Source organism: Dromiciops gliroides, chromosome 4, assembly GCF_019393635.1.
Source record: "Dromiciops gliroides isolate mDroGli1 chromosome 4, mDroGli1.pri, whole genome shotgun sequence".
In the NCBI taxonomy this organism is placed as follows: Eukaryota; Metazoa; Chordata; class Mammalia; order Microbiotheria; family Microbiotheriidae; genus Dromiciops; species Dromiciops gliroides.
Window position 1 is genome coordinate 335,145,088 of NC_057864.1, and position 12,656 is coordinate 335,157,743.

Consider the following 12,656-nt stretch of genomic DNA (forward strand, 5'->3'; position numbering starts at 1 on the left):
AGAGATTGCCTAATAGTCAACAATTATTTGTTAAGCACTTATTATGTGCCCAACTCCATGCAAAGAACTGTGAATACAAAGGAAGGTTAAAAACAGCAACAAAGATCTGGGTAGGATGGAGTCAACCTTACTAGAGAGTTGGTACTGTGTCATGGTGGCAGTGGAAGAATCTGAAAGTGACTGTGGGGAGAAAGTTGGCTAACTTCTCTTCTTGTGCCTGTGTGTCAGCGGATGTGAGAGAAGGAGCAAAGGGAATTGGAGAGGGTACCAAAAGATGAATTGTCTTCAATGCTATCTTTCAAGGAACACCAGAAGATGGACTCTTGGAGGGAGAGATGTAGGATGAAGAGGAATTTGTTAAGAATAGAGGAGGACCTGTCTTTCTGGTCTCCATCTTCGCCGCGGCGGAAGCAGGACTAGCGTGTCCGAGCCCCGCTCGCCCCTCTGCCGGGGCCGCCCCACTTCCTCCCGGGCCTCATCCGCCGCTTCGGTCTCCCTGCAGTCGCCACCATGCAACTGTTTGTCCGGGCGCAGGCTCTGCACAGCCTCGAGGTGACTGGGCAGGAGACCGTCGCCCAGATCAAGGCCCATGTGGCATCCCTAGAGGGCATCGCCCCCAAGGATCAGGTCTTGCTTCTAGGTGGCTCCCTGCTGGAGGATGAAGCCATCTGGGGGCAGTGTGGGTTAGAGCCGCTGTCCACTCTGGAAGTGGCTGGCCGAATGCTAGGAGGTAAAATCCATGGCTCTCTGACCTGAGCTGGAAAAGTGAGGGGTCAGACTCCCAAGGTGGAGAAGAAGAAGAAGAAGAAGAAGAAGAAGAAGAAGAAGAAGAAGAAGAAGAAGAAGAAGAAGAAGAAGAAGAAGAAGAAGAAGAAGAAGAAGAAGAAGAAGAAGAAGAAGAAGAAGAAGAAGAAGAAGAAGAAGAAGAAGAAGAAGAAGAAGAAGAAGAAGAAGAAGAAGAAGAAGAAGAAGAAGAAGAAGAAGAAGAAGAAGAAGAAGAAGAAGAAGAAGAAGAAGAAGAAGAAGAAGAAGAAGAAGAAGAAGAAGAAGAAGAAGAAGAAGAAGAAGAAGAAGAAGAAGAAGAAGAAGAAGAAGAAGAAGAAGAAGAAGAAGAAGAAGAAGAAGAAAGAAGAAGAAGAAGAAGAAGAAGAAGAAGAAGAAGAAGAAGAAGAAGAAGAAGAAGAAGAAGAAGAAGAAGAAGAAGAAGAAGAAGAAGAAGAAGAAGAAGAAGAAGAAGAAGAAGAAGAAGAAGAAGAAGAAGAAGAAGAAGAAGAAGAAGAAGAAGAAGAAGAAGAAGAAGAAGAAGAAGAAGAAGAAGAAGAAGAAGAAGAAGAAGAAGAAGAAGAAGAAGAAGAAGAAGAAGAAGAAGAAGAAGAAGAAGAAGAAGAAGAAGAAGAAGAAGAAGAAGAAGAAGAAGAAGAAGAAGAAGAAGAAGAAGAAGAAGAAGAAGAAGAAGAAGAAGAAGAAGAAGAAGAAGAAGAAGAAGAAGACAGGGCGGGCCAAGAGGAGGATGCAGTACAACAGACGATTTGTCAATGTGGTGCCCACCTTTGGCAAGAAGAAGGGCCCCAATGCCAACTCCTAGGCCTGGGTAGTCTGTCTGTCCCCAGTAAAGCCACTACGACTCTACTGAAAAAAAAAAAAGAATAGAGGAGGGGGGGCAGCACAATAGATAAAGCACTGGCCCTAGATTCAAGAGCACCTGAGTTCAAATCCGGCTTCAGACACTTGACACTTACAAGTTGTGTGACCCTGGGCAAGTCACTTAACCCTCATTGCCCCAAAACCCAAAAATAAAGGAGGGATAAATAAATAAATAAACAAACAAACAAACAAACAAATAAATAAATAGATAGATAGATGGATAAATAGATAAATAAATAAACAAACAAACAAATAAATAAATAAATAACAATTAAAAATAAATTTTAAAAAAAGAATAGAGGAAGAATTGGGACAGCAGCATAGGACAGGGATTGGTGAGGACTAGAGTTGAGCAGGATTAAGATCAGAATGTGGGGGGAGAAAGTAGAGGAGAAAGACTTTTGAAATTCAGGGAAGGTGAGCATGCACAGGAGAAAGACTTACCTTGGATGCAGTCACAAATAGAGGAGATAGCATCATAGCACCTTAGCAAGTAATCCTGTTCCCTTCACTTTTCCCAGGTCCACCTTTCCCCTTTCCCCTCACAAGAACCGACAGGGGACCTTGAGGGGCAAAGTAGAGTCTCTGGACCATAGCAGGGAGGAACCACCAACTCCTCAGATTCTGGCACCCATGACAAAACTCCATACACACCCCTATTCCCCATCCAATTGCTATTCTGATTTCTCCATCCCTTCCTGCCATTGCATTCCAGCCCCCCTTCCCCTATAAATTACAATGAAATTCGCATTCTGTCTAGGTTAACCAATCTGTTAAGTGCAGTAGTAGATAAAATAGTTCACTTTAATATTAACCAGTTAATCAACATTTATTAAACTCCTACTATGTGTCAGAACTGTGCTAGGTGCTGGAGCAATAAAGACAAAAATGAAAAGGTTCCTGTCCTCAAAGAAGTTATATTTTATAGCACATTACAGTTTTACAAGGAATTTCCATCCCAATAACTACAGAGGCAATAGTGCTTCATAGATGAGGAAACTGAAAATAAGAGGCAAAATAACTTTGCCCAGGGTCATTGCTTTAATTGGTGGTAGCACCAAGACTACAAAGTTTTTGACCACAATCCTAGCACTCTTTCCACTGTACCACATATATATGATATAGAAACTTTATTGAATAGGTTATAATTTGCCAGATTTTTCCAGGGGGTTATACAATTCAAGGCTCATCTTGCATATAAGTAATGGCTACTAGCATGTGTTTGGTTTGATTTGTGCAAACACATATCACTTTATAGAGTATATTGTAAGCCATTTAGAGAAATTTTTCCCCAACATCCACCTCTCCTTACCCCCACTAAAAACCATGATGATGATGAAGTTCAGTTGTTTCAGTTGTGTCTAACTCTTTGTGACCTCATTAGGACTTTTCTTGACAAAGATACTGGCATGGTCTGCCATTTCCTTCTCCAGAAAATAAAGTTAGGAAGCCAGTAAACAAATGGTTTAAGAGTTGAACTGGATTCTTCTCCTCCCCACCACCCCCAATTTTTTCTAAGACTATGATTGAATAATTCTAGGTAAAGTAACAAAAATGTCTAAATGAGGCAGAAAATTCTACTCCCCCAAATCTGATGAAGAAACAACATACAATTATAGGAGGAATTTGACATGATTCATCATAAATTCTTCTTTTGTTAAATCCTCACCCCCTTATTCTCAATTCTTGTTCTATTAGAAAATATGTTTAGTTCCTCTGAGGTAACTTTTTTTTTTACTGTAGTAGACAATTTAAGATTTAGGAGAAAAACAGAACAATAACAAAAGTCAGTGGTGCATGTCCCAAACCTTAGGAAGCACCAGTGAATCAGCCAGCATTGCATGTGCGTCATGAGAGGAAATTCACATTGCTCCATTTTCAATGGTCTATACTGGAAATTTCAAAGTACATACCTACCATATTTTATAACACTGTCAGTAGTCTACTTATTTGGAATAGACTGAACAACTCATTGGAGAACTATGATACTTTTATCAAATAGAAGACAGACAAGGTTTTTAAAAGCAACACAACCATAATGTGGGAGTCTTTTTCTTTTTCTTTTTTTTTTTTAAAGAAAGAAAGACTCTCTTCTCTGTTTAAATTGTCTGGTTAGCTAGTTTATATCCTTATATCTGAAATTCCATTTTCCTACCTCCACCCTTTTGTATAAGTGGTCCCCTACATAGGGGAATACATTCCCTCCTCCGCTCTATCTCACTAGACTCCTAAGCCTCCACCAAATGGTACTCCAGTCAACATCACAGGAGGCTTTTTCAAATTCCTCAAGTGATCATTTCTGTCTCTCTCTTTCTGTCTCTGTCTGTCTCTCTGTCTGTCTCTGTCTCTGTCTCTCTGTCTCTGTCTCTGTCTGTCTGTCTCTCTGTCTCTGTCTGTCTCTCTGTATCTCTTGGTATTACTGTGTCTTAGTTTATATACCATTTGGTTTTGTTCTTGTTTTTGAATACAGACCAGTGGTTATTTTACTGTAGAGGACTACCAGAAAGGAAGCTCCCTCACCCAAAACAGATGTGACAGTGCTTTGCAACATACACTCTTTTTTTAGTGAGGCAATTGGGGTTAAGTGACTTGCCCAGAGTCACACAGCTAGTAAGTGTTAAGTGTCTGAGGTCAGATTTGAACTCAGGTCCTCCTGACTCCAGGGCTGGTTCTCTATCCACTGCACCACCTAGCTGCCCCAACATACACTCTTTATAAAGTTGCCCGGGGTACTAAAAATTTAAATGGCTAGTCCACGGGGATCAAAGAAAGAACTTGAAATCAGCTCTTCCTTACTCTTGCCAAGCTGCATCTCATACTGTTATATGTTTTGTGTTTGCTTACTTGTGTGCATGATTTATCCCCCGCACCCCCCCCCCCGCAGACTATAATATTCTTAAAAGCAGCTACTGGGGGTGGGGACCGTTCTTGATATCTCTGGGACTTATCTAATTGTTGTTGAGCGGTGTGTGGCTCTGGTAACCCTATTTGGGTTTTTCCTGGCAAAGACATTGGAGTAGGTTTGCTTTTTCCTTCTCCAGCTCATTTTACAGATGAGGAACTGAGGCAAACAGGGTTAAGTGACTTGTCTAAGGTCACACAGCTAAGATTTGAGCTCACAAAGAGGAGTCTTCCTGACTCCAAGTCCTGCACTCTATCCAGTGTGCCACCACCTAGCTGCTCAGGACAAGTAGACCATCTTATTTAATCTTTGTATTTCCCTTAGGATCTAACACAAACACACATACACATATATACATACAACCGTGTGTATGTATGTATATATGTATGTGTATACACATATATATCATAACAAGCATTTGCTAAAATAAGCAACCATAATCCCAGAAAACCTGTGGTGAAGCCTCCTATCTATCTCCTGTTAGAGATGGGACAGAGAGGGGTACAAAATGAGACATAAAATTTTGGGGCATGGCCAATGTTTTGAGAGAGCGTGTATATTTGTAATAAGGGTTCTAGGTTCCCCCTCCCCTCAGTTAGGAAGGACATGAGGAGAGGAAGATAAATTCTTGTTCATCAAACAAATAAATTACATTAAAAAAGTATTTTCTGAATTGAAATTGTGAAAGAGAGAAAGGAAGGAAGGAAGGAAGGAAGGAAGGAAGGAAGGAAGGAAGGAAGGAAGGAAGGAAGGAAGGAAGGAAGGAAGGAAGGAAGGAAGGAAGGAAGGAAGGAAGGAAGGAAGGAAGGAAGGAAGGAAGGAAGGAAGGAAGGAAGGAAGGAAGGAAGGAAGGAAGGAAGGAAGGAAGGAAAGAAAGAGAGAGAGAGAGAGAGAGAAAGAAAGAAAGAAAGAGAGAGAGAGAGAGAGAGAAAGAAAGAAAGAAAAGAAAAAAAGAAAGAAATTACACTTTTCAAGCAACTTTAGGGACAGCTAGGTGGCACAGTGGATAGAGTGCAAAGTCTGGAGTCAGGAATACTTCTCTTTCTGAGTTCAAATCCAGCCTCAGACACTTACTAGCTGTGTGACCCTGGGAAAGTCACTTAACCCTGTTTGCCTCAGTTTCCTCATCTGCAAAATGAGCTGAAGGAAATGGCAAATGACTCCATTATCTTTGCCAAGAAAACCCCAAATAGGGTCATGAAGAGTCATAGGGATAGAAATGACAACAACAACAACTTTACCAAAGTAAACTTTACTTTGGTAAGCTTTACCAAAGCTACTTTACCAAATGCCAAAAGTAGGGTAAACTTTTGATGTGTCTGCCTATTAATCCATCCTTTGATATTAATGTCTAGAGTAACTTTCATCCAAATTCACTGAGGTTACCTTCCATTAGCCATATATGTCTATGTATATGTGTGTGTATATGTATATGCACATATATGTGCATGCACACACACACGCACATATATATATATATAATTCTATGTACCTATTGTTCTTCCCATTAAAATATAAGATCCTTGAAGGCAAGAATAATTTTTGCTTTTCTCCCACTATCCTTAGTGTTTAATAGTGCCTCGTATATAGTAAGAGCTTAATAAATTCTTGCTAACTGACAGAACAGTAAAATATCAAAGGGACTTCAAGCCTTCACCATCTCCCTTCTGGTTTTTCAGCAGCCAAGTTGTGATACTAGGGGGTAGGACAGGAAGCAAGCACAAAAGTGATTTGTTTCTGTTTAAAATTATGACCACCTCCCCTCACCTAAGAAAATGTTTTCATCACCTACATACGTCAAAAAAGTAGCCTCTCAGGCACAGCCAAAGTAACCCTCACAGTTTGTAAGAGATCTCTAGATGGGACCCTTCTAGACCAGAGAAAACTCAGTCAACAGGAGTTCTTAGCCTGGAGGCTGTAAATTCACTTTTTATATATATTTTGATAACTGCTTTTCAATAGAATTTATTAACTCTATGCATTTTATTTTATGTATTTAGGAACACCATTCTGAGAAGAGGTCTGAGAGCTTCATGAAACAAGAAAGTTAAGACCCCCAGGACTAGAAGATTACTGATAGGAAAATTCTTTAAAATGCAGCCCAGAGCCCTGCCCTGTCATTCTCCTCCTTTATTTCCCCCGCCCCCCCCCCCCACTTCATCCCAAGACTCCATGTGAGATCATTCCCTTTATGGCTTTCTCAAGGATGCTGTCCAGGCTGACTTTGACATAAACATAGCAATGGGGTTTCCATTATTTCTCTGACATGGCTGCCCTACCCCCCCTATTAACAGATTTGTAGACATCTCTTACACAAACATATTGTGACACTGTACCCAGGCTAGGCGTCTTTGGGATTTCTCTGTGCACAGTCTTACTGAATCAGAGCAAGAAATGGAACATGTTTATACAATTTAACTAATCCTACTAGACCAGTGACCTATAGTTACCCTGCAGTTCCCAACCTAGGCCCCTTCTTGTGCCAAATTCTGTGGAGGTTTCGTGAGGAGAGAAAGTTTCCGATGGGGACTAAAATAAAATGGTTATAACAACTTTCTCTAGCATGTTTGTTACCCTGTGCTCCTGAATTTAGGCTTCCACCTTAAGAGGAGCGAAACAGTGTAATGAACAGAAAAAAATCCCTGAACCAGTGAGAGAGGAGCCCATTTTACTACTTGTACCATAATATTCTATTTTTTGTTATTTTTTTAGAATGTAAGCTCTTTGAGCGCAGAGATTTTTAATAGTATTTCATTTTATTTCCAATTACATGTAAAGATAGTTTTCAACATTCATTTTTGTAAGATTTTGAGTTCCAGATTTTTCTCCTTCATTCCACCCTACCAAAGCCAGCAAGCAATCTGACATAGGTTATACATTACAATCATGTTAAGCATATTTCCATATTAGTCATGTTGTGAGAGAAGAATCAGAACAAAAGGAAAAAACACAAGAAAGCAGAAACAACAACAACAACAAAACAAACTGTGAGAATGGCATGCTTCAATCTGGATTCAGGTTCTATAGTACTTTTTCTGGATGTGGAAAGCATTTATCATCATGAGTCTTTTGGGGTTGTCTTGGATCTTTGTATTGCTGAGAAGAGCTAAGTATGTTATGGCTGATCATCACACAAGGTTGCTGTTACTGTGTACAATATTATTTTGGTTCTGCTCATTTCACTCAGCTTCAGTTCATGTAAGTCTTTCCAGATTTTTCTGAAATCTGCCTGCTCATCATTTCTTATAGCACAATAGTATTCCATTACATTTATATACCACAATTTGTTTAGTCATTCCCCAATTGATGGGCACCCCCTCAATTTCTAATTCTTTGCCACCACAAAAAGCAGCTATAAATATTTTTAGTACACGTGGGTCCTTTTTTTCTTTTTTTTATGCACTCTTTGGGATATAGATCTAGTAGTATGGCTGGGTCAAAGGTTATATGCAATTTTATAGCCTTTTGGGCATGGTTCCAAATTGCTCCTCAGAATGGTTGGATCAGTTTACAACATCACCAATAATGCATTAGTGTTCTAATTTTCCCACAGGTTCTCCAACATTTCCTTTTTTCATTTTCCTTTTTTGTCATATTAGCCCATTGAATAGGTGTGAGTTGGTACCTCAGAGTAGTTTTAATTTGCATTTCTCTAATCAGTAGTGATTGAGAACATTTTTCCCCCCAATGGCTGTAAATAGCTTTAATTTCTTCATCTGAAAACTGCCTATTCATACATAAGATTGTATATTGAGTGCAAGAAGAGACCTCAAAGGCTTTCTTGTCCAAGACCTCATGGGAAGTTATTATTATGGGCAACAGTATAAATATAAGAGGTAGGATTTGAGCCCAATTTCTTTTATTCCAGAGTGAGTGTTCCTTCCATTATACCAATCTGGATCAGAAGCCCATTCCCTCTCTGGCAGCAGCCATCTTGGATAAATATTTTTTTTGATTCAGCAAGCTTTTATTAAGTGGTTACGATATGGGTTTACAAAGGAAAAAAAAACAACTCCACTCCCAAGGAATTTACAATCCACTGAAAGAACTTACATTAAAATAGAAGGAAACCCAGAAGATGCCTAGTCCAGACCCTACATTTTACAAATGAAGAAACTGAAGCCAAGAGAGTTGAAGTGATTTATTCAAAGTCAAATTATCAGTGAATAGTAGAACTATAATGACATCATGTCATGCATTTGTGCAATCACAGACTAGGTTGAAAAGATCCACAAATACAGAATTGGAATAGACTTCCAAGGATATGTGTCTTCTTCAATCTCTTTCTGAGTTGAAATCTGGCCTCAGACAAGTTATGTAACCCTAGGCAAGTCACCGTGTTTGCCTCAATTTCCTCATCCTTAAGATGAGCTGGAGGAAAACATGGCAAACCACTCCAGCACTTCTGCCAAGGAAACTTCAGATACTGCCATGAAGAGTCAAACACAACTGAAAAACAACTGACCAACAACACACTGAGGTTGTGACTTACCCAAAGTCTCACAAAAAAATAAGCACCAGAGATAGCATTTAAACCAGGTACTCTACGGTGTTATTTCCAACAAAGCACACTATATCTCCAGGACTTCATTCCAACTCATACCCAAATAGGAATCCTCTCCAGAGCATCAGCTTCCAATTGAAAACTCTCTAGTAGAATCATGTTTACCTTTCAGAGTAATCTGTTCCCTCCACTGAGCAGATCCATTCGCTCACTTCACTCATGACTGTTTGTTTACTGGGTATATTTCACTTTCTAGAAACACCAATAAACACAAGGGAAGACTCCTTTTCCCTGAGTTCCATTATATGCTCCATGTTTCTTTCTCATGGGTTAACAGAGCCATGTACAGAGATCAGGGGGAAATCTTAATATATTCTGCCTTCAGAATCTGATAGATCCTCATATGTGCTTTCCCCAAATGTCTCCTGTTAATTTTTAAAACTATGAGGATCTTAAAGGGATATTAATCCATGTGTTTTTAATTCATTTACACTCGTACCATTAAAATCCTTCGTAGTAAGAGCTAGCTGATGTTCAAGAAACCAGTTGAGCTTTTAAATAATCTTTTTAAAGGCTTTCCTCTTAACAACAGGAAGACATGTTTGCCAAGAGAAAATGAACTCAAACACCAGAAAATCTGGGTTTGATTCAAAACTTCTAACCCATGAGTTTTTAAAGGCTTGTAAACTTAGTAAAATGAGTTCTATTATCCATCCACCATATAGCCACATGTATTATACATTCTTTGTGTGTGCATGCATATCACACGCATTGATGTATAATGTTAACATTTGGCCTGTCTGGGCCTATCAGTTCGTTTGATTAGAGTGGGATGCTAATGAGGTCAAAGTTGATTGTTTAGTAGGTCCACAGGTATCCCAGACAGCCAATTGCAATTAACTTGCGGTGGCACCTAAGACATGATTTTTAAGTCACTTTGAGCATTATTTTATTTTACTCATTAATTAGATCAGAGATATAGATTTGGAAAGAAAACCCAAAGGGATCTTAGGATCACTGGAGAATCCTAGGTTTAGATCCAAAAGGGATTTTAAAGGTTACCTGCTCTAATCACCTCATTTTATAGATGAGGAAACTGAGGGTCAGGGATTCTAAGTGACCCACCATCCTCTTCCAGATTCAAGAAAACTTCTGCTTCTGTAATGAAAAAGCGCCACATAGATTCCACTCAATTCAAATTTTACAAATACTTTTTTATGTAATAAACATTTTTATTTATAGTTTTGGGTTCCAATTTTTATCCTTCCCTCCCCTTCTCCCCTCCCTGCTATGACAAGCAATCAGATATGGGTTATACATGTATGATTATGCAAAGTATTACCATATTTGTCATTTACAAATACTTCTAAGGTGTCTACTATATGCTAGGTGCTAGGGACAAAAAGACAAAATGAAATAGTCCCTGCCTTCAAGAAACTTACTTTCTGTTGGGAAGAAATGACCTATCCATAGAAAATGAAAGATTTAAAAATGTTTCTAGTATTGATGGGGAGAGCACTAGCAACTGGGAGGATCAGGATAGGAGCTTCCTCTAGGAAGTAGCCTTTGAACTGTGAAGAGAGCCAGAATTCTAAAAGGCAGAGGTGAGGAGAAAATGCTTTGATGTACAATATTATCATTATTGCCCCATGGGTTAGTCCTTAGTCACTATCTAATCAACTCAATGCTTTATCTTCCTACCTAGATTATAGACTCCTTGAAGGCTTATATTCTATTTTATTCTCCTTTTGCATTCCGCCTTCCCACCCCAAGCATTTTGTACAATGCTAAACACAAGATGAGGGATTTTCTCTGAACAATTAAATCTGCACTGAGATTTTTGGGCTATCCTGTACAATAATGTTAGATGTGGTCATTGATTTGGTCAGTTTTAGTCTAAAGCTTTTTCCCTGTCTTATTTTTTTTCATCTTTCTTACAAAGAATGCTCCTTGGATAGGGAAAGGAGGAAGATATATGTTCAGAAATTTTGTTTGGTTGTTTTTGGCTAAGTTATCCTTTGCACTTGAAGAGGACCAAAATGGCATCACCATTTTGGGGTCAAGGTACAATGTGTCTGACTGTGGCTGATCAGACCAATATGAGCCCAAAAGGGCCTACCACGGGTCAGGCACAAATAGTCTATATGAACATTTGGAGTGGTGATTTTCAGAAACTAATGTGGTATAAAAACCATGGACATCAATCACAAAAAAATATTTTTCTTCTTAAAGAAAATCAAGGGGCAGTTAGGTGGCACAGTGGACAGAGCACTAGCCCTGGAGTCAGGAGTTCAGATCTGACGTCAGACACCTGACACTTACTAGCTGTGTGACCTTGGGCAAGTCAGTTAACCTCAATTGCCTCACCAAAAAAAAAAAAAAAAGAAAGAAAGAAAGAAAGAAAGAAAGAAAGAAAGAAAGAAAGAAAGAAAGAAAGAAAGAAAGAAAGAAAGAAAGAAAGAAAGAAAGAGAGAAAGAAAATCAACTATTTTCCTTACAGATAACATTTCTGATATGTTTATTTAGTACATTGTACATTTAGAATGTAACAAGTGTTAAGTTAATATTTGTCCACATGTTAATTGCTTGGTTTCTTTTTCAGTTAAATGTATATTTTTAGAGCATCAATCTCTAAAAAAAAAATCACGTTTTTCTTTAGGTTTGTAATATCTCCTTGTTCATTAAAGGAACAGTGTCTTTGTAATCACAGTTGAATTCGATCCTCTTCTACTACCACCATCCCACGTTTCTATACAAATGTATGCGAATGAATGGTGTACCATGACTATGCTCCATTACTATTACAAGAAAGTCAAAACAGGCCATACATTCTAATGAGAGTCTGTCAGGTTTTTTTTTTTAAAGCAACCCCAAAATGTTATCAATCACAAGTACCTACCATGAGTCAGACACAGGGCTTGGGCCTAGGGGTGGGAATACAAAGGCACAGAGATAGGAAATGGAATGTTATGTGTGAAGAACAGAGAAGAGGCCAGTTTGGCTGGATCACAGAGCATGGGAAAAGTACACATTGAAGTGCCCCATTCCCATTTCCACTTAAGAGAGAACATTTATAATTCTTTTCTATTTATAATTTGACCTTTTAAATTTTTTTTAAATTTTTATTTATTCTTTTTAAGATTTTTTAAATCTCTTGATTCTTTTATCTTGAGGGGAGAGGGGCTTGGCAATGAGGGTTAAGTGACTTGTCCAGGATCACACAGCTAGTACTTGTCAAGTGTCTGAGACTGGATTTGAACTCAGGTCCTCCTGAATCCAGGGCCAGTGCTTTATCCACTGCGCCACCTAGCTGCCCCTTATAATTTGATCTTACAGAATGTACCTACAGGTACCTGTAACTACAGGTGCACTGGGAATCTAACTCTTTAAACCCTCTGATTTTCAATGGAATGTTCTTTTCTGATTAAACCAAGAGGGCCTCAGTTAACCGATGGCAACTATTAAATGCCTGCATATAAATATAATCTTAAAGAGACTTTTTTTGTTCCCCTTTTGCTAAAGTTTTCTGAAGGTTAGACAAGCATGCAGTAGCCATTCTTTATACAAAGACCTTGGTAGGATTTTATCAGCCTTTTAAGACAGATT

The 12,656-nt window shown here is 38.9% G+C and overlaps 1 pseudogene; it reads left to right on the plus strand.

Annotated features, from left to right (window-relative positions):
* Window positions 1-504: 504 nt before the first annotated feature.
* Window positions 505-1,596, plus strand: LOC122725769 (annotated as a pseudogene).
* The last annotated feature ends 11,060 nt before the right edge of the window (window positions 1,597-12,656 follow it).